The sequence below is a fragment of the Schistocerca piceifrons genome, chromosome 4, assembly GCF_021461385.2.
Source record: "Schistocerca piceifrons isolate TAMUIC-IGC-003096 chromosome 4, iqSchPice1.1, whole genome shotgun sequence".
Taxonomy (NCBI): domain Eukaryota; kingdom Metazoa; phylum Arthropoda; class Insecta; order Orthoptera; family Acrididae; genus Schistocerca; species Schistocerca piceifrons.
In genome coordinates, this window is record NC_060141.1 from 44,079,632 (window position 1) to 44,103,670 (window position 24,039).

Sequence of the window (24,039 nt, forward strand, 5' to 3'; positions counted from 1 at the left end):
TTACATATTACTTTGAACGCTGTGTGGAAAAATCTGTGATTGGGAAATATAAAAAATTAAGCTGCATACACCAGGCTGAACACCGTAACACTCACAACCACCAAAAGAAAAAAAAACGTTAGGTACATCTATTTAATAATCAGATAAAATGCTCTTAACACCATTTTAAGAGACAATCTCCACTCCTTCCGATCTGATCAGATAAGCGTAGAAGATGTGGAGTGATTTCGAAGAGATAATATCGTCGGCACGCGAGAGATATATACCACAGAAATTAATAAGAGACGGTAGTGTCCCCCATGGCACAAAAACTGGGTCAGATCGCTGTTGCAGAAGCAACGAAAAAAGCACGGCAAATTTAAAAGAATGCAAAATCCCCAAAATTGGCATAGTTTTGCAGAATTTCAAAATATAGTGAGTACCTCAATGCGAGATGCTTTTAATAATTTCCATAACGAAACTCTGTCTCGGAATATGGCAGAAATCCCGAACAGGTTCTGGTCATACAAAAAGTACACCATTGGCAAGACGCAATCAATACTTTCATTGCGCCATAACAACAGTGAAGTCCCTGATGGCATTGCCACTAAAGCATTAGTTATTGAACACGGCTTTCCGAAATTCCTTCACAAAATAAGACGAAGTAAATATTCCCGAATTCCAATCAAGAACAACTGACAAGATGGGAATCATAGAAGTAGATGTCCATGGTGTAGCAAAGCAACTTAAATCACTTAATAACGGTAAGGCCTCCGGTCCAGCTTGTATACCAGTCAGGTTCCTTCAGAGTATGCTGATGCAATAGCTCCATATTTAGCAATTATATACAACAGCTCGATCACAGAAAGTTCCGGACTGGAAAATTGCTCAAGTCACACCAGTAACCAAAAAGAGAAATAGGAGTAATCCGCTGAATTACAGGCCCATATGACTAACATCGATTCGCAGTATGGTTTTGGAACATATACAGTATTCGAACATATGAATTACCTTGAAGAAAACAATTTATTGACACATAGTCAGCACGGATTCAAAAAATATCGTTCTTGTGAAACACAACTAGCTCTTTATACTCATGAAGTAATGAGTGCTATCGACAGGGGATGTCCAATTGATTCCATATTTTTAGATTTCTGGAAGGCTTGCGAAACCGTTCCTCACAAGCGTCTTCTAACCAAACTGCGTGACTATGGAATATCGCCTAAGTTGCACGACGGGTTCAAATGGCTCCAAGCAGTATGGGACTATCTGAGGTCATGAGTCCCCTAGACGTAGAACTACTTAAACCTAACTAACCTAAGGACATCACACACATCCATGCCCGAGGCAGGAGTCGAACCTGCGACCGTAGCGGTCGTGCGGTTCCGAACTGAAGCGCCTAGAACCGCTCGGCCAAAGAGGCCGGCAGAGAAGATTTTCGGAGCTACTGAAACCGACGGAAACAATCACAGGAGAACGTTGTCGAAAGTAGTTGATGCGTTTCTGCTGAGCACTGAAAGACAAACGGCCACAGTACGGCGATAGACAAGGAAAGGTGATTTTGCAGGTTGTCAGTGCTCGACCCCATGTAGCAAAACCCGTCAAAACATATTTGGAAGCATTGAAATGGGAAGTCCTACCGCATCCGCCGTTTTTCTTCAGGCATTTCTCCCTCTGACTTGCACCTTTTCCGATCAATGGCAAACAGCTTGGCTGACCAGCACTTTCGGTCATATGCCAAGTTCAAAACTGGATCGATTCATGGATCTCCTCAAACGACCCCAAATCCCTCGACTGTTGGTTTTGTGTGCCGTTCTACAGTGGCCAGCGATCACCAGTGCTTCGAATCGTAAATTTATTTGTTACTTTCTCACAACAATGCTGCAAACTTCGCGAAAAAATGGCGGAAGCAGAGTTGTAGACTTAATACACGATAAAAATGCCAGAATAATAGAGTTTTCTGGTAGCCAGTGTATCACAAAAACACAGAACATCATTAATAACAATTTTGAGTCTTAGGGTACCTCACGTCTACTATCTCACTGCAAACCTGTTTCTTTATTGCAGTGACACTACAGTAATTGAAGTAGCTACTCTTTGCGTAGATAAACTGCACTAGTATCCAAAATTACAGCAAAAAAGAGGAAATTTTGCGAGGTTACGTTTATTTTGCCACAAAACAGTTTGAACAAGTGATACTAAAGTAGAAAGCATGTAATTAATACAGAACATAAACAACTGCAACATGAATAATGGCAGAGAAAAATGTTCTCCGTTGTTTCCAACTTATGGGTGTGTACACACATTCCGACAACTGTTTAATGTGGTCAGTATGAAGTGTGACCACCTCTGGCAGCAATACAGGCCTGACAACGACGGAACGTGCTGTGAATGACGTCATCAGTCTCCTGCTGAGGCGGTAACGCCCATTCTTCCTGCAGAACTACTTGAGTCTTGGAGAAGGGTTTGTGCATGCAGATGTGATGTAAGCCGCCTCCCTAGTGCTTCCCAGACGTGCTCTGTCGGATTCAAATCGGTAGAGTGAGCGGGCCACGCCATGCGTGCCGCATCTTCCGTTTCCAAGAAAGCATCAGCCACCCGTGCTCTATGAGGTCGAGCATTATCGGCCATCAACACGACGTCTCAGCCCACGGCACCTCGCATATGAGGTCCCAACAACTCGTCACGATGCCTGACTTAAACCTTGCCGATTCAACTGCACAACTTCATGAAGAGGAGTTCGTGTGGTAAACATAATCCCTGCCCACACCATTAGGGTTCGTCCTCGATATTGGACTCTTTGTGCAATATTTCGGTCCCGAAATCGTGCCACGTTCCATCCCGCGAATCTGCCGAAGATTACTTCCCAGACTACATCGGGACTCATCTGTGAAAACAACTATTCGACCGTCCAGGTGGCATATTGATGACTCCACTCTAGACATTCCCTTCTGTGAAGACGCGCCAGATCTACACATACAACAAACATGTCTCAGACAATACAGGCCACTCTAAAAAAAAATAAAAAATAAAAAAAATGGTTCAAATGGCTCTGACACTATGGGACTTAACTTCTGAGGTCATCAGTCCCCTAGAACTTATAACTACTTAAATCTAACAAAGCTAAGGACATCACACACATCCATGCCCGAGGCAGGATTCGAACCTGCGACAGTAGCGTGGTTCCAGATTGTAGCGCCTAGAACCGCTCGGCCACTCCGGCCGGCAAAGGCCACTTTGCTGAAGCCTTCTGCAAACCGTTTGCCTCGATGCTACACGTCCAGTGGATGCTGCGATGTCACATTCCAGTTGCCGTGTAGTACTAAGGCGGCAATGTCGTGCCCTTACAGCCAAATAACGCTCCACTCTTCTGAAGTCACGCGTGGTCTGCCCTGCCCTGGTCTTCGGGATACAGTTTCGGTCTCTATAAACTGTCGCCACATCCGAGAAACAACAGAACCATTTACATCAAGTCATCGGGCCAAATAGGTTTGTGACTGTCCTGCTTCCATTCTTTCTATGGCTCTCCAACGCAGAGAGTCTGGTTGGCGTCTTCTCTCTGCCACACCGCACCGTCTGTGACTGTGTACACAGGAATTATGGATATGTGGGTACCCGACAAACACTACCGCGTTACATAGGTGCCTTCACGTCACGGTTAGCATGGTTATCCGTTGACCGGAATGCTATCTCCAGTGCATAACACCACTGTACGAACATCTGCTTGAAAGTTAATATGATTATATCGTGGATTAGACACGGGACGGTGAAATAAAGGCTTGTTGCTTCAATTTTGGACACCAGTGTAGTACCAAAGGTTATCCCAGTTTGTCCGCAGCTCGTGGTCGTGCGGTAGCGTTCTCGCTTCCCGCGCCCGGGTTCCCGGGTTCGACTCCCGGCGGGGTCAGGGATTTTCTCTGCCTCGTGATGACTGGGTGTTGTGTGATGTCCTTAGGTTCGTTAGGTTTAAGTAGTTCTAAGTTCTAGGGGACTGATGACCATAGCTGTTAAGTCCCATAGTGCTCAGAGCCATTTGAACCATTTTTCTCCCAGTATGCACAACAGAAGAATATCGGGTAGAGAAATCAGCCTCAAATATAAGTCTCGTAAAGTTTGCTAATTTTCACTGTTAAGCTCCAAAATCTAACCAATATGTGTTCTGTGTACAATAACGGGCACTAAGTAGGGCCGGTTGGAGAAGTACCTATCTTCCCGCTCTCCCGACGCTGATTGGCTACTTTTTTTTTTATGGCTACGACTTCACGTCAGAGCGATTCAGTCCTACTGTGCTCTGGCAATTTTTGTTCCAGTCCACCCCCTAGACCCAGCTCTGAGCTCAATATTCAGCACTTTTCTTTTTTATCTGCACGCTCTGTGGAGCGAGACTACAAATGGGACCAGCTTTCGCTGTAGTACAGAGTCGAGTAAAGAGAGAACAGAAGTACAAGTTGGCCGATACGGGGATTAGCGCGGGCCGCGGATGTCGGATGACTGATGCCCGCGCTGGTGATGAACGCCCAGCAAGTGCCGCCCCCGCGGGCGCGAGGGGGGGGGGGGGGCTCGCAGGTGCCCGGCGGGCGCGCCGCCCCGCAGGGGGAAACAAAGTTTAATTCATCTCTGAATTATTCATGGCGAACATTCGGAGCGGCAAAAGCGCGTCCCGGCGGGCCGGTTTTAAAACCATTACGATACGGAAGTCCCGCCACATAAATCTCCTCCTTAATTGTCCATTGTCTCCGAGTCGGGTAGGAACACGCCGAATCTGCCGTCCGACTAATGCCGCCACGATTGCCCGGGCGCCGCTCAGCAGTCGCGTGCTCTGGGCAGAAAACGGGCGCACTGCGCTCTGCTGATTTATAACCGAACACGGAGCTCGCCGAGACTGATACACCGGCCGAGAATAATGCACGGCCGGGGCAGGGCGTGTGCTCCCATTTGTCCAAGCACACGCTCCCTAATACCAGTCTCCCTCTTTAATGTGCACCTAAAGACATTAATCATTCGGCGTAAGAATGTTGAGCGTTCACACTATTTGGTCGCTTTCTTGTCTGTCTGTGAGTCTGCTACAAAGTTTACTAGCGTTTTTAAGCAAAATTTCTTGTGAGCTAGACCCTAGAAATTTTACACATAATTCAGGACTTGGTGACAATGCTGTATTAACTCGCTTTCTTGTCGGTCTGTTAAGCAGAAGTGATGGTTGGGGGAGAAAATATTTGATAACTCCTGACATCTCGACTGCCCGGCAGTACCAATGTGTTGTGTTGAAAGTATCAGAATGCACTCTAGGTATTATGTGAGCAGATGGGCATTGCTGAGCAGGGAGAGGGGGGATGAGGAGATGGTTATGGATTGGGGAGGAGCAGATGGGTGCAATGTATATGAATTTCACATATGTGGATGAAGCTGTGGACAAAATCTACATTAGCGAAATTTGTCAGACGATGTTAAACATATTGGTAACATTCTATTTTTATTTAAAAGAAATGTTTTAGATTAACACTGATTTGGCACAAAAACACAAGACTAAAAGGCAGGCAATAATTTAATTGCTTAAGTAAAACTATCTCATCTATGTATACATTTTTAAGTTGGAATAAATATTATAAAATAATTTCCCCTAGTAACATGCAGATTCGTAAGGCCATACAGATGGACCTGAAAATTTATGGTTCTAAATATCATTAACAGGTACTGTAGTACATCTAACATTCTCAACGAAAAATGTGGAGTTCACGCAAAAGATAATACTTAGGAAGGGAATTATTTATACCTGTGACCCACATTTTTCTTTATACATGTATTGTCATAGTTATTAAAAACTCATTAGCAAAGATTTTCAGGACTATATCTATGGGGTTCAAAAATATATTCAGATGTGTGTGAGTTCTAAGGGACCAAACTGCTTAGGTCATCGGTCCCTAGACTTACACACTACTTAAACTAACTTATGCTAAGAACAACACACACACCCATGCCCGAGGGAGGACTCGAACCTCCAACGGGAGGGGCCATCTATGGGGTTAGGCGTGTCGATTCGGTTAGGAGAAATCAATTTATACTTTCTAGCTCGATGAAAAAGCACTTTATAAAACACTTCATATTAACAATTTGTATTTATTTGAATAATAATTTCTTTCTTTATCCACTCTTTGTCGTTACCTAAATGAAAATTGTGACATAGCTGTGAAGGATGTTGGTACACTGGAAAGAGCTGGACTAATTCCTAAGAAGTTCATACTGAATGCTTTCCCAAAACAAAAGACTAGTACAACCATCAATAGCCTCCCTGTATTTGCGATAATTATATTCTTCCTGGTTTTGTACTGCCGATTCAGTTCCTCTGTTGTGGTGGCAGGAATATAACGGCCAGTAAACACTGTACTAAAATCTTCTATCTCTGTCATTGAAAGTAATAAATGAAGACGGAAATTTAAATCTCGAAACTGATCTTATTAAAGTGAAATCAACAATTAAGTGCCGCTGTAGAGGAAACGTTTTAATTCATTGAACCTGCACTTCACCCTCTTTTGTAATATAGTACATTACTCAGGAAGGAACATAAATATCCTCTAAAATACCGAATGAAACAGGTTTACTGTCACAAATCACTATTATTTATTTCCACATTCAGAGGTTTAAACCGCAATCACCAGTTTGATTTATCTTGATTAATAAGATATGTACATGTTGTGTTATGGCTCTGATGTAATTTGTGGCGCTGTCTAGTACAGATAATGAAAACACTGTTTCAGTATATGGCTCATATTTTTGCGGTTGATTGAATTATCGGGGACTTATTTTCTGTGCGTCTTTCCGTATATGCAATCCGAAAACAAAGGAAGTAGGTTATAGTACGCTTGTACGCCCACTGCTTGAATACTGCTCAGCAGTGTGGGATCCGTACCAGATAGGGTTGATAGAAGAGATAGAGAAGATCGAACGGAGAGCAGCGCGCTTCGTTACAGAATCATTTAGTAATCGCGAAAGCGTTACGGAGATGGTAGATAAACTCCAGTGGAAGACTCTGCAGGAGAGACGCTCAGTAGCTCGGTACGGGCTTTTGTTAAAGTTTCGGGAACATAGCTTCACAGAAGAGTCAAGCAATATATTGCTCCCTCCCACGTATATCTCGCGAAGAGACCATGAGGATAAAATCAGAGAGATTAGAGACCACACAGAAGCATACCGACAATCCTTCTTTCCACGAGCAATACGAGACTGGAATAGAAGAGAGAACCGATAGAGGTACTCAGGGTACCCTCCGCCACACACCGTCAGGTGGCTTGCGGTGTAAGTATGTAGATGTAGATGTAGATGTAGATACCGGGTTTTTCCGTACGAAATTTGCAATCCAGCTTTCTGTGAAATTTCATGTAATTTTTAACTGCGTGAGTCGCTTCTTTTGTTTGTGATAATCGCGATGTCGTCCGCGAAGGCAAGGCATGTTACTTCAGTACGGTTTTCTTTTCTGATACGAAATGGGACACCTGTTACATGAGGTTCCCATTCTCTGATGATCTTTTCTAGAACAATATTTAAAAGAATCGGGGATAGTCCGTCCCCCCTGCCGTACTCCCGTTCTAATTTCAAAGGGTTCCGATATCTCACCCATGAATTTCACTTTGTGAGTTGTTCTTGTAAGTGTTCGTTCTATTACTTTCCGGGTATTTCGGTCGATTCCTACTTCTTCGATGCTTTTAAAGAGGGCTTCACTGTCTATTTAGTCATAAGCTTTCCTGTAATCCATGAATATAATTACTGTATTCCTGCATTTTTTCATTTGTAGTATCGTTTTTAGACTCCAGGTCTGTTACGCGCACGATCGCCCTTTTCAGAATCCGGCGTGGTATTCACCAAGCAGTGGATTCGCCTGGGGTTCTGATCTGTTTGGAAGAGCTTTGGAGAGGATTTTTTACGCCACTGAGTGCACGGAGATTCCTCATTAGTTGTTGATGTCGGCCTTGTCACCCTTTTCATGTAACGGGTAACTCAAAGCGAATTTTGCAGTCTTCTGGTATTTCCTCCGTCTCCCGTACGTCTGTGATTAGGTGATGAAGTTCCTTGGTCAGTGTGGGATCGTTCAGTTTCCAGAGTTCTGCGATAATGCCATCTTCTCCTGGTACTTTGTTGTACTTGAGCTGCTCGATTATGCCCGTAGTTTCTGCGAGATCTGGGGCTTTTGAGTCCGGTTGTGTAAATACATGGGGTGAGAAGTCAACTTTTTCGTGTGGAGGCTCAGAGTTAAGAATTGAGCGGAAATACTTGGCTAATATTTTACAGTTGTTTGTCTACCTCTGAATTTTCTTTCTTTTCCCAGCTGTGCTTTAAAATCGCCCAATAGGATTTTCACAAGGTGCCTTGGTATTTTGTTGGTTTCTTCTTCCAGAGTTTCCCAGAAACTATCCACGGCTTCAGGGTCGATTTTGCTATGTTGATTTGTAAGACATTTACATTGATTAGCGTGAAAGGCTTATTAGCTGATTTTACTGACAGTAATGAGATTCTTTCATTGGGAGGGGTTAAGTCGGTCACTGAGTCGAGTGCCGAGTTGTGTACGGTGAATCCGATTTCCCTTGTAGATTCTGTATTTCTCTGCGTTGAAGCGTCCTTCGTCAACAAATCTGGTCTCTTAGAGTGTGGTTATTTTTATGTCAAATTTTTCCAGGGCGTTGGTGAGATCTTTCAATTTGTCTGTTTTGGTGAGAGTGATCACATTATTTGTGCCAATAAAGTTCTTATGTTTAGTCTTGAGGGTCTTAAGAGTTCTTGAGGAGCTCCTATTCTTTCCTGCGATGTGTCCCTGATCCCCCAGAATCCGATGATCATGTGAGTACAGTCTATCTAATGGTGCCTGGGGTAGTGATTCAATGATCGTCTTTTCCATCATACGTTTAAGTTCAATTTCAGTTTTTTGTGGTGATCTCTACCGAGATCACATGTGTACCACTCGATTTTTGAGTTCGAGGAGACTTTAGCGCAGCCGCCTCAACTACAGGAAAAGACGCTGACCAGTGGCCATCGGATTCCAAACAGACGCCAGTGGGTTTGTGATGTTTGTTAGTTTTTGGTCCGCCCTGGGCATTTCATTTCCCCAGTATCTAGGAGGCATTCCCATGTCTGGCACCCGGGTTTTATATACCGGGTGATCAAAAAGTCAGTATAAATTGGAAAACTGAATAAATCACGGAATAATGTAGATAGAGAGGTACAAATTGACACACATGCTTGGAATGAAATGGGGTTTTATTCGAACCGAAAAGAATACAAACGTTCAAAAAATATCGCACCGATGGCGCTTCATCCGATCAGAATAGCAATAATTAGCATAACAAATTAAGACAGACCAAAGATGATGTTATTCACAGGAAATGCTCAATATGTCCACCATCATTCTTCAACAACAGCTGTAGTCGAGGAATAGTGTTGTGAACAGCACTGTAAAGATGTCCGGAGTTATGGTGAGGCATTGGCGTCGGATGTTGTCTTTCAGCATCCCTAGAGATGTCGGTCGATCACGATACACTTGCGACTTCAGGTAACCCCAAAGCCAATAATCGCACGGACTGAGGTCTTCGGACATGGGAGACCAAGCATGACGAAAGTGGTGGCTGAGCACACGATCATCACCAAACGACGGGCACAAGAGATCTTTCACGCGTCTAGCAATATGGGGTGGAGCGCGATCCTGCATAAACATCGTACTTTCCAGCAGGTGTTTATCAGCCAGGCTGGGATTGATGCGATTCTGTAACATATCGGCGTACCTCTCACCCGTCACCGTAGCAGGTTTGCTGTCCAGCGCCATCTGTCGGACATTTTGTGAACTCTGTTTTTTTTTTTTTTGTTCTAATAAAACCCCATGTCATTCCAAGAATGTGTGTCAATTTTTTCCTCTCTATCTACGTTATTCCGTGGTTTATTAAGTTTTCAAATTCGTACTGACTTTTTAATCACCCGGTATATACATATATATATCACAGAACAACATATAAAAATACCGGCGACCGCTGGACTTTCTTTATTTTTATATATTTCACTTTCACATTCCACAAACAATGACAGCAGTAAAACCAAGTGAAAAGCTTCTATAATTCATGTATGGGTGTACACTGTCCTGTCAGATTAATGTGACCACTTGCCAAAAGCGTGAATAAACATCTTTGCACGTGCAGGAACGGAGTGCGTCAGGTTCTGGAAGGTAACGAAAGGGACCTGGAGCCATGCTGACTCCAGTGCCGTGGTCAGCTGCGCGAGATTTGTTGGTTGAGAATCCATGGCGTAAACAGCCCGATCAAGGTCGTCCCAAAGATTCTCGATCGGGCTAAAATCTGGGGATTTTGATTGCCAGGGGGCTATGGTAAATTGATCTTCGTGCTCTTTGAACAACACACATACACTGCTAGATGTGTGACAGGTTGCACTGTTCTGCTTGTAGATGTCATCATGCTGATGAAAAAAAAACTGCCTGTAGAGGTGGACATGATCCCCATAGATTCATCCTTACACTATGTGATCAAATGTATCCGGACACTTGGCTGAAAATGACTTACAATTTCGTGGCGCCCTCCATCGGTAATGTGGAACTCAGTATGGTGTGGCCCCCCCCCCCCACCCCACCCTAACCATGATGATCCACTCTTACAGGCATACTTTCAATCAGATGCTGGAAGGTTTCTTGAGGAATGGCAGCCCATTCTTCACGGAGTGCTGCACTAAGGAGAGGCATCGATGTCGGTCGGTGACGCCTGGCACGAAGTCGGCGTTCCAAAACGTCGCAGAGGTGTTCTATAGCATTCAGGTAAGGACTGTGTGCAGGCCAGTCCATTACAGGGATGCTATTGTCATGTAACCACTCCGCCAAGAACATGTGCCCGATCGTGCGGAAAGATACAATCTCCATCCCCGAAATGCTCTTCAATAGTGGGAAGCAAGGAGGTGCTTAAAACATGAATGTAGGCCTGTAGTGTGATAGTCTCACGCAAAACAACAAGGGGTGCAAGCCTCCTCCATCAAAAACCCGACCGCACCGTAACAGCACCGCCTCCGAATTCTACTGCTGGCACTACACACGCTAGCAGATGACGTCCACAAGCAATTCGCCATACCCACACCCTGTCATAGGATCGCAACACATTGTATACCGCGATTCGTCACTCCACACAACGTTTTCCCACTTTTCAATAGTCCTATGTTTGCGCTCCTTGCACCATACGAGGCGTCGTTTGGCATTTGCCGGCGTGATGTGTAGCTTATGAGCAGCCGCTCGGCCACTAAATCCAAGTTTTTTCATCTCCCTCCTAAATGTTATAGTACTTTCAATGGATCCTTATGCAGTTTGGAATTCCTGTGTGATGGTCTGCCTATTACACATTGCGATCCTCTTCAACTGTCGGCAGTCTCTGTCAGGCAACAGAAAAGGTCGGTCTGTACGCTTGTGTGCGGTACGTTTCCACTTCATTATCACATTGGAAACAGAAAACCTAGGGATGTTTAGGAGTGTGGAAGTCTCGCGTACAGACGTATGACACAAGTGACACCCAGTCACCTGACCAAGTTCTAAGTGCGTGAGTTCCGTGGAGCGCCCAATTCTGCTCTCTCATGATGTCTAATGACTACTGAGGTCGCTGATGTGGAGTACCTGGCATTAGGTGGCAGCACAATGCACTTAATATGAAAAACGTATCTTTTTTGGGGAGTCTAGATACTTTTGATAACATAGTGTATGTTGATCAACTGTGCATTCGAGAACCACGGGATTACTTAGGGAATGCCATGGGAATATTGCCCAGACTATAACGCTCCCCCGTTTCCGACGATTGTTGCAGTTGTAGTGGGACGTGAAATTGAAGCGTCCCCCATCCACCAGTGTCAGCCCAGTTTGCAGGTGAATATAAGTTTAATTTACTGTTTTGTTTATGTATTTTTGTAATATTTGTAATAGCTGTGAATTATCTAAAATTCGTATTTATTTTTTATGTTTCATGTACAGAGAGGGCGGCGCAACGAACGGAGACAGCATCTTCGCTGCCGGGACCAGAGAGAAAATTGCTGGCCACTATACGTCGCGGGTCGACAGCCAAAGAGCAACAGAAGATCCTGAAACCGAGTTGTTGCGTCGTGCTTCAAAAAATTAAAAAATTGAGAATTTGTAATGTTTGTACAACAATGACGTCATAGAAAGTTTAATCGTGTTGTAAATGTTCAGTTCTGTCTTGTCAAGGCTCAGGTTAACGTCTATATGTGGGAAGATAATAAACTAGTGGATGCTACTAAAGTCGAAATACGTGTTCCGAGAATTTATTTATGAAGAATTATGTTACGTAATTTATTTGACAAGATTATTAATTTTTACAACGTCCATCGCGAGTTTGAATCTCGAAAGTTTATTCAGTGTGGTTCTAATATTTATTACAGCAGATCACTGGCATTAATATAATTTCTGAGGAGAAACAAACGACATCTAAACTGAAAAAGTTTGCGCAAACCAATTGGACTGAGTGACGGAATTCTGCGCATACGACTCAAATGATGTTTTACAGTTTCGTTCAAGAACCATTCTGAGACAATTTAAAAAGACTATAAATAATTTTGAAGTGTGTTGTAACTGACGTAGGTGACGAAGTCTACACATGGTCATATGTCAAAAGAAAATCATTTATAAAAAACTTACGTCGTTACACTACACAGTGTGTTTGCTTTCAGAACTTCCACGCTGGACAGAACAACGGCCATCTTTCACCTGACGTCCAGTTGCGGTATTGGCTTGAAAATTCCAGCCTTGGTCGCTGATGAACAGCAGTCAGCATTGGTGCACGGACCAGGCGCCTGCTGCGGAGGCCCGTCAGCAGCAACATTCGCTGAACGGACGTCCACCCCATGCCATCTATGGCCCGCGGTGCATTACAGTTACCTCATCACCAGTTTTTTATAGTGCCATTTTGCCACGCGCGATATACAGTACTTTAATCATGGCGGCACTGGAATGGTTTAAAAACTTACCAGTTTCGAAAATTCTTCCATCCTTGGGCCGAAAGCCCTTCTGGACATCAGATAAATAGCTCAGTTTCCGCATTCGACGGTTACTGCTCTGTTTTTACGCATCCCTCTCCTCCTCTCCTCTATTGCTAGTGCGTCCACCTGCCGCCTATTAGAGGTTACTGCACTTTGACGTCTAACGCAAGCGGCGGTAACATTAACGTGACTGGGTCGTCTATTACAGTGCTGTACGGAGTAATATACACACTCATGATTCTGCGCTCCACCAACTCAGAACTTACTGACATCGTGTAGCGGGACAGCAACCTCCATAATGTTGTTTGTGCCAGAAAAGTTAGGGTTCATATAAAAATTTATTGATAAAAATGGATAAGCTTCCAAATAGAATTTGTACCAAAAAGATATTACAAGTGGAGGAAAGCCGATACTATTCTAATGAAATCACCGTAAGATCTCTACCATGTAAAATATATGATTTTGGCTGTTCCCGGAATTCATTGACTATTACACTAATACAAACTGAAACAATTACTGATATTCACTGAAAGTAAAGCACCATACCGCAATGGCTCTGGATTGTTACAGAATGATGAGTCCAGTGACGTAAACAATCGCCAACCAACACACTTCTGTAAGATGTAAAGTTTTCCCAGAGTCTAAATGCTTATCCTACGAAAACACACCTCCTCTTTCTTGCTTGGTAGTAGCCAGTTGGTTTAACGGCTGACATCACTCTATGTGCGTATTTTACAGTCACACTGCACAAAATAGCACAAGCTAGTTCAACAATGAATTTCGAGAAACACGCAAAAAAAAACACTCATAGACACTGCAAATGCACATTTATATACAGTAAAAGATGGGCAAAACGTAAGTTAAGAGTATTAGATCGCTACAAATTAATATACAGCGCACGTAAATGCTACAAGAATGAAGGGAATGTCTAAAGACAAATAATTTGCTAAATATGATATATCGCTCTAAAAATCACTTAATAAAATAAATTAATTTATGTTTAAAGGCTTTAAATGGCTGAAAATGTGATATAAGTTGCCTTGGATGTAAGTTATATAAGATAGGTAACAACAATGAGAACTCGTAAAAGTATCTTCAGCAAAAGTTATTTTAATACGCACCGATAAGTCTTTTTGAAAGTATTTTACGACACGAGACCTCAGTAATAATCATAATGTCAGACGAATAAACGCTTAGCTGTGGACAATAGTATGTCGTCATCCCATTTTGGTCGCCCACAAACCAGTAGTGTAATCTTTACTCACGATTGCCTCTACAATCTACCTCTTGAAAATGACAACTGGTCAACTGGTATATAGTTGCAGAAGAAAGTGAATTATTTTCAGCCTCCTCGTTGACTGAAGTATCTCTGTTCCTCGATGTAAACCAAAGTTGCTTCTGGTGTGGCCGAGCGATTCTAGGTGCTTCAGTCTGGAACCCCGCGACCGCTGCGGTCGCAGGTTCAAATCCTGCCTCGGGCATGGATGTGTGTGATGTCATTAGGTTAGTTAGGTTTAAGTAGTTCTAAGTTCTAGGGGACTGATGACCTCAGATAATACGATGCACGTTTACATCGTTCCTATAACAGTTAGTGGTAGCAAGCAACTTCGTACAGACAATGAGTCACAGCTGATTCGTAGCAGATATGTGCTACTGTGCAGCAGCAGTTTCAAATAGTAACGGCTGTGGCCTTTTGTCGCTATCATACAAACTATGGAATCCTAAGTAGTCAAAAGCAAAGTATTTTTGAAATGAAACTTTATCCTGTGTGAAAATGGTTCAAATGGCTCTGAGCACTATGGGACTTAACATCTGAGGTCATCAGCCCCTAGAACTTAGAACTACTTAAACCTAACTAACCTAAGGACATCACACACATCCATGCCCGAGGCAGGATTCGAACCTGCGACCGTAGCTGTCGTGCGGTTCCAGACTCTAGAGCCTAGAACCGCTCGGCCACACGGCCGGCTCTTGTGTGAATTTTATGTGTTTACTGATTATTGCTGATTTAATATGTTTAGTTATTAATGTGAATGCAAAGTAATATAATAAATGAACTATACGGCATGTTAGTGAAAATTCAGTATCTAGAGAGCGTGAGTGAGACATACTCTCAGGGGAAAGTTTGTAAAGTGCACTTAGCCAGTTTACGGTACTGCGGAAACAAGAAGAATTTTAGGATAATTCCGTTATTTAAGAGATAGTCACTTTGTTATTTGTGGTGTTTATAAATTTTTTCCTGTAATAAATTGGTGATAAAAACTGTTATGTTGTGACTGGTCCTTTGTAAAAGAAGCATGACAGTGTGGTTTAATACTGACACCAGATTAGCCATGATGTTCCTCGACGAATCGGAAGACAGATCGTTCGCGTGTATTTTGTCATTGATAAGAATTGCTTGGTGATGTTTAAGTTGAGGTCGGAGATCCGACACAATAATGCTAGGATGTGTGTATCACGAGCTCTGAACAGTTGTGACAATATTGTGAAATTATAAGTTTAACGTGACCGCGGGCTGTCGTAAAGTGAACGAGAAAGACGGAAGCATCAAACTCCGGGATTTATGTGTAAACTGTGACTTTTCAATCAAGTAAATTCCACGTGGCGTATTGTGCAAGTCGGGACCGAAAACTAAACGTTCAAAGGAATAGAGTTGTGGAACATTTGAGTTGAATTTCTGTTACAGACAATCTCTTTTTAAGCCTCCCGCTAACAGGTGTGACTGCTTACCATCAGCTGGGTAAATAAGAGCGACTGTGATTGTGTGAACATCGGAACTGTAACTTCCGATTTGCAGAATTAACGGTGTTTTGTGTAAAAGAAACAGTAACACATCGAAGTTTGCACCGAAAAATCGTCTGTCCTCCAACAGCTCAGTTAACCTGATAGTAGAAAACATTTGATGCAAGCTGTAGATAGGTGCAATACCACTGGTTCTAATGCATCATTTCCGGTAAAGAAATATTATTCGCTTTCCAACAGGGGAGGCGTGTGGACTGGAGTACACAAGAATGAGGAGAAGTGGTGTTTAACGTCACGTCGACAACGGGGTCGTTAGAGACGGAGCACAAGCGTGGATTAGGGTAGGAGGGGGCCCTTTCAAAGGAAGCATCCCGGCATTTACCTGAAGAGATTTAGAGAAATCATGGAAAACTTATGTTATGATGGCCGGACCTGGGTTTGAACCGTCGTCTTCCCGAATGCAAATCCAGTGAGCTGATCACTGCATCACCTTACTCGGTGACTGTGGAAGAAGGCATCACCGCAAGGAGAGTTAACACTACTCAGCAGGCGTTGCGATTTCTTTCTTTGATATTAGTTGCTGTGAGAAGCACCACAGTATACTTGTATTTCGCTGTACACCAAAAACATTCCATTACGCCGGCCGCGGTGGTCTAGCGGTTCAGGCGCTCAGTTCGGAACCGCGCGACTGCTACGGTCGCAGGTTCGAATCCTGCCTCGGGCATGGATGTGTGTGATTTCCTTAGGTTAGTTAGGTTTGAGTAGTTCTAAGTTCTAGGGGACTGCTGACCACAGATGTTAAGTTCCATAGTGCTCAGAGCCATTTGAACCATTCCATTACCTTATGTATAATTGTACATTAACTTAACAGTCTGTACTGTGCTTCGAAGCAGGCAAGTTTGTGAACTTGTCTTTTCATGTTCCGATTTTGTACCTCTCGGAGTATTAATTAGAGATTTAATATTTTGTAGCGTCAATTACTTCGATCTACATGTTCATTTAGTTCAGAATCCGCGGGGTACATCTAAGAAAACACACTTCTGAGAAAAAACTTGACTTCACTGTCCACACATCCTAACATTTAAGGTTCTTCTTGCGATGGCAGTGCACGACAGGAAGGAATTATATTTTAAGACACAACAAGGAATTGAAAACATTGGCTGTGAGTGGGCATTGACTTAAATCAACGGAAAATGTTGAAAGTTTGTTCCAGATCGGGACTAGAACCCGGTCTTCTGATAACTACGTAGATGTGCTGACCACTGCGACATCCGGACACAGTGGTCATCACAACTGCAGGGACTACCAATGCACGCCTTCCGTCACAATCAAAATCTCAACCTATCCACACACAGCTTGCACATTAACCTCATTACTCGCGGCAGTTCGCCGATTACCGTAACGAGTTCGAAACTGGTGTGCATCTGCACGGAATAAATCATTGGCTGTCCTCGCCTTGGCCGCGAGATTGCCCTGTTGCCGGATGCTCTGGATAACGCATGGCCGCGAATGCTTTGCCTGCCGGAGATCGCGATGTATCCAAGGCGGCCCGCACGCTCGGTGGTAGCGCGGCAACCGTCTTCCACTCTGGGGGCCTGGGGGCGAATCCGCCGGGCTCCCGACTCATCCATTGCAGTTTCATGAGAAGACGTACGGAAAAAAAACCGTCAACAGCTGTTAGTACGCGTACAGGAAGTCTGTTACAAATTGGGTCGGCCCTGAAAGGGTTTCTTTTGTAGCTAGAACGTTGTTTACTTAAGGCAGGTGCTCGAACTGGCGACCCTCTGACGTGACAGAACCTTGGCAAGGTCTTTCAAAGATTCCTGGCATTGCCCTGATTTGATTGGTCGCATGTTGAATGCGATCCCTTAATGCCTCTCATTTCTAGGTGGTTCGCGTCCGCGTGGGTGAACTGGAACGTTGAAGAATACCGGTGGCGTGAGGTCTGGTGATAGCGAGGGCTTTGTCCTCCGAGCACCTTTGCCAATTACCCGGCTGTCGAAGAGTTCATTTAAATATCCGCGCACAGCACTACTGTTACGTGCGGGAGTCCCAACATGCTGCAACCACATCGTAACTGCATGTCCAGGGGAATATCCTCTAGCACGTCGGGTAGAGTTTCTTGCAAAAAGTGAAGGTAATTTGCCCCGGTAAGTCGAGGAGATAGACGGACCGGCCCAGTGAGACGGTAAGACACAATGCATGTCCAAATGTTGAGCGAAAATTGTTCCTGGTGTCCGTGGACATACGTGACGTGAGGATTTCCCCTTGCCCAGTAATGAACGTTTCGAGTATCGTAAAGGCCATCCCGATGGAAGGTACACTCGTCGGTAAGCAAATGGTTAGGGATAAATAAAGAATACTTACTGTTGTGTCTAGACAAGACAGCCTAGACACAATGAGAGGAAGCCGAAAGGCACGCGCTAAGCTAAAGCAGGATGGCTTGAGGTCTGAAACAGGATACGTAATGAATGATATAAAGAAAAGTACATAGCTTCGGGAATACTTAACTTTAATCCATCCTTTTGGTACATGTGGAGATTGTGGCGATACAAGTGAGACTCTTTAGATACATGCAATGTTACTAATGGCGCCTTGCTAGGTCGTAGCCATTGACTTAGCTGAAGGCTATTCTAACTATTGGCTCGGCTAACGAGCAATGCTTCGTCCATGTAGTCGCTAGCAAAGTCGTCCGTACAACTGGGGCGAGTGCTCTTCCGTATCTCGAGACCTGCCTTGTGGTGGCGCTCGGTCTGCGATCACACAGTGGCGACACGCGGGTGCGACATGTACTAATGGACCACGGCCGATTTGAAGCTACCACCTAGCAAGTGTGGTGTCTGGCGGTGACACCACACTTACTTACTTCGTAAGTTTTGATTCGCTAAAATTAAAACTTTCCCTCTCTCCCCATACCGTGGGGTTTGAGAGAGAGGAAGTAGAATTTACAAATGTTGAACTAAATATTAAACTTTTCCGCAGATTCAGATAGTTTGTTTCGTGGTCATGGGGCAGCAAAACTTTTAACTATCAAACAAATCATCTGACTAGCTAACTAACTAACCGAACATCCTACTTACTAGCGAGTGAACTCATTAACTCACAGATTAACAAAATAAAAGACTAACTGAGGAAAAGATTAACCCACGCGCTAAATAAAGACGAATGTATTCTGGTTTAAGATTTGGTGGTCCTGAAAAGGAACGATTAGTTTCGTTTTATTGTTGATTATTTGCAAATACTTGCAAGTAAATGAATGTCGGGGTGCTTATTTCCAGTGAGTAGCCTCGCCTCTCAATTTCGGCCAGCTTGTTGACCGTAAATCCCCTGCATCTCACCGTTTTATGAAATCAAATAGTCAAAGTGATGACCTCGAACTTCGATACATTTACTGACTCGTGCTGTAAATCCCAGCACACATCTTGATAACATGTCTGGTGTAATTTCAGCGCAAGCATCTCTTACTCTTGGCATCATGTTTTTTGCGAGTGGTAGGCGTTGTGTAAAAGTTGTGTGGCCTCATGACCACGAAACAAATCCGAATCTGCGGAAAAAATTAATATTTGGGTCAACATTTGTAAAACTCTACTTTCTCTCTCCCAAACCCCACCCTATGGGGAGATAAGGAGAGGTTTAGTTTTGTTGTTGTTGTGGTCTTCAGTCCTGAGACTGGTTCGATGCAGCTCTCCATGTTACTCTATCCTGTGCAAGCTTCTTCATCTCCCAGTACCTACTGCAACCTACATCCCTCTGAATCTGCTTCGTGTATTCATCTCTTTGCCTCCCCCTACGATTTTTACCCTCCACGCTGCCCTCCAATACTAAACTGGTGATCCCTTGATGCCTCAGAACATGTCCTACCAACCGATCCCTTCTTCTGGTCAAGTTGTGCCACAAACTTCTCTTCTCCCCAATCCTATTCAATGCTTCCTCATTAGTTATGTGATCTACCCATCTAATCTTCAGCATTCTTCTGTAGCACCACATTTCGAAAGCTTCTATTCTCTTCTTGTCCAAACTATTTACCGTCCATGTTTCACTTCCATACATGGCTACACTCCATACAAATACTTTCAGAAATGACTTCCTGATACTTAAATCTATACTCAATGTTAACAAATTTCTCTTCTTCAGAATGCTTTCCTTGCCATTGCCAGTCTACATTTTATATCCTCTCTACTTCGACCATCATCAGTTATTTTGCTCCCCAAATAGCAAAACTCCTTTACTACTTTAAGTGTCTCATTTCCTAATCTAGGTTTAGTTTCCTAATCTAGGTTTAGTTTTAGCGAATCAAAATTTACAAAGTAGGCAAGTATTTTTTTATCCATCCGTAACCATTTTCCACGAAAAAATGAGAACATCTATTTCCTTGAATTACAGCGCCAACTACCAAGAATGAAATCAAATGTTTAACACAAAACGTTCGTGGTTTTTTTATGTAGAATCTGATTCTTCAATAAAAAATGCGTGTTCCCATTCGAAATTTTAAAGTTGCCTCCTGCCCCACCCCCAGGGAGCTGGGGTGGCGGCCTAGTTTTAGCAACAGCAGATGTCCCCCTCAAAAATAATCAACTTTGGATTCTACACATTTTATTCGTGTGAAGCTTATTTGTCGAGTTATTACGCTTTTGTCAACTTAAAATTTACACGCTGTATATCGCTGTCATGTCGGATGGCGCTGACGAACGACAGTTCGTCTGACCACGTGGAGTGTGTTCCCTGTGTGATTGACACAGCACAGCGTAAGTAGCAGAATGGTCCGGTGTTCAAGTCGGGAACAAGCCGAGATGGTGTTTACGCACGGCCAAGCAGATGGAAACAGTCAGAGACATCACGGCTGTACCAACACAAGTACTCTCACAAACACCAACCACATCAAACATTTCTAGCCCTTTTTGAGCGTTTGTGTGATCACTGACCTTAAAGAAAGACGAACCTGCCATAAGATGGTGGACTGTGCGTACATCAGATTTGGAGGACCGGGCTCTACAGAATACTGAGACAAACCCAAGTAAACGCTCCAGGCCCGTGACCTGCCAACATAGTGTAAGCCAATGTACGATTATGTGTATGCTGCATGACAACCGCTAGCTACCGCTATCACCTGCAATCCCATGGAGGCCACTTTGGACATCTGTTGTGACATGGATGCGATGCAACTTTGTGCTGTGTTCAGGGATGATAGGTCGACGTTGCATGCTCTCTGTCTGTTTCCGGACACATGTTCATAGAATCTTTCTTCCTACATTTCCAGTCAGGAACCGCTTTCTGCATTTTGTCGCTTTTATTAATGTTCTTACTGTATATACTTATATTTTAATTTCACAGTCCAAGGTTTATGGCCCAAGAGTCACAAGCCACACTTGGGGTGCAAAGCTGTGAGGGGCGCACAAATGCAAGGTTTGTAAACACCGCGTATCACAGTTAGTATCGAAAGTTACCACTGGTGGAAGTGTACTAGGAAAAAGGGGGCAGAGGGAGCGGGAGCTCAAATGATAAGCCGTTGGTGTGGAAAAATGAAGACAATCCTTGTTGAGGCGTAGAATCAACTGCCGGAACGCCAATGTGAAACGAAACGAGGGAGGAGGGAGGGTTGTGAAGAAGACACCAGCCACTTGCACGCTGACTGACCCATCTCCAGGAGGACATCGCGACGCCAGCTACCTCTATACGAAAAGGGCATAAGCACCGCGCCGACTGCTCGCAACCGAGGCCTACAGCAGCATCAAGATTAGGCACTTCAAGACCAACAACCTAGGAATTGTATATACTGAAGAACATTGTTCATTTTGTTTGTCGCCCTTTCATTGCGAAACATCTGTTTAACACAGAGTATTTTAATCATTTCCTTCTGTAACAAAATTCATTAATAAAGTTTGCTTGAATTGTTGTGTAGCGATCTGAGAAAGCAGGTTTCCTAGGCACCCCATTTTTGATGAGTAGGCAAGATTTCAACACTGGTGACTAATATTGAGAAGAACCCCTGCCTGATGGCCATGAATTTTATTTTCTGTTTTGCTGGCGCCTTAATCCTACTGCCAGGATGGTTCCTTTGAAAGGGCACGGCCGATTTCCTTCCCAATTCTTCCCTAACCGGAGCTTGCGCTCCGACTCTAATGACCTCGTTGTCGACGGGACGTTAAAACACTAACCACCAACCACCTTAATCCTACGTTGGCTTTTCTGTGCAGGGGTGTGTTTACTTGCTTTAATAGTGCCTCTTATAGTGGTTTTTGCTAATCAGTGTTATCAGGTGCACAGTGCAGAAATTCTCTTTGCTTGCGTGCTTATTTTTATTGCTTGCTTCTCTCACGAATAGCAACCCACCTATCCTACCCCTTGCTCAGGCGCCACAGCTGCAAGCGATGGATGCAACACAGCTACAGTTTTAGACCCAACAAAATGCCGCGCTGCTCAACATGGTACAGCAGCTCTTGGCGAACCAAACCACTAATGCAGCTCAAAATACAACGCCTACTCTATCTCTGATTGCCATAACGCCTTTTGGCCAGTTTAATGAAAACGGAGAGGAGTGACTCGAGTAGTTGCAACGGTTTGAAGCCCATGTAATTGCTCACAACATACCAGGTACTGTGAAACTACGTTACTATCTATCAACAATAGAAAGTGCAGTGTTTCGCCTCATTTACAAATAATTCCCTAACGCCACTCCGAGTGAACTCCCCTATGATCATGTTGTAGATTCACAAACTAACTATTATGTCCAACAAGTGAGTGTGGTAGCAGCTAGGTACCAATTCTTTAATTGCAAGCAAAAGGTCAGAACAAACTTATTGCGAGTGGGTAACAGATTTGCAAGGTATGACGAGGAAATGCAAATTCAAATGTGCTTGAGGTGCTTGACATTCAGATTTTATGTTGCATGATGCGATTGTGTACAGTGTAACTGATGTCAAACTTAAAGAATAGATTTTGAAATAGTCAGATCCCACATTTCAGCACGTAGTGCAAATACTAGATCAGTACGATTCAGGTGCTATGTTGGTCGACAAATTTGTGCAGCTACCAACTTGTCGGGTTGAGTCGTCCCTAGCACGACTGGCCCATTAGGCAGTGACAGCCCGTGCGCACCTCACTGTGTAAACAGCTTTCTAAGCAGGCGAACAGAATTAAGTCACACCGTCGGTGCAATTCATGGCACCAACGCCAAGACTGCCCGTCCAGACAAGAACAGAGTTATGCTTGTGGCAAGTAAGGTCATGTACAATCCACATATTTGCAACGGAACAAACATAAGAGCTCTGTCCACTCACAAAAATTTAGTCAAAAGGCCCATGTAATAAACACAGTGTATTCCAAGCATGCTGCAGGCATTAGCAAAACTAGCAAGTGAACAGTTTCTTCAGTGGTACGCAAGTCCAACAAACTTTTTGTTCATTTGCGTATTAGCGGAAAACGTGTGAAATTTCAGTTCGACACGGGTGTCTCAGTTACATTACTGAATCATAACACATATGAACTGTTAGGATCCACACACCTGTCTGTAACTAACACGCAACTGACGGCTTATAATGAACAATACGAGTATATTCCCGTTCTCGGAAAATGTAATTTGTCTGCCACGTATCGCTCGCATATGCAAACTGTGACTTTCATTCTGCTACACTGACGCGATGTGTTGTCGGTGACTGCATTCACTGCCAACGAAAGTGTAGTTAACTTTCTGAAAGACTTCTCTGAACTCTTTTCTGACGGTTTAGGCAAGGCTAAAAAATTTTTTTCCACATATTACTACTAAAGCCAATGCTCAGCCGAAATTTTGCCGGACCAGAACTGTTCCCATTGCATTATGGCACAAAGTCGCTGCTGAACTTAAAGAATTGCAAGATAGCGGAGCTATTGCGGCCATAGAAGCTAGTCAATGTGCAAGTCCTCTGGTTTTGCTCCCCAAATCTTCAGTTCGCATTCGCCACTGTTGTTGGCTTCAAGTGGACAGTCAACCCACAAACTGTGATTGATACTTACCCATTCTCATGGACAGATTAGGCGCTGGTCGCTATTTTTCGAAAACTGATTTGCGCGACGCATATCTTCAAATGCCACTGTATGAAGAATCTCAAAAATTGTTGTAAACACTCATTTGGGTTTGTTTAAATATTAGAGTTTGCCCTTTTGGCAGTTCTTCCCCTCCCGCTAATTTTCTACTGATATTTGGAACAGCTGACTGCTCAAGTAACGCACTGTTCAAACTATTTGGACGATATTGTAGTAGCAGGTCATACAGCTGAAGAACACATTGCAAAATTGCGTGCTGTGTTTCGTGTGTTACCTGATGCAGGACTA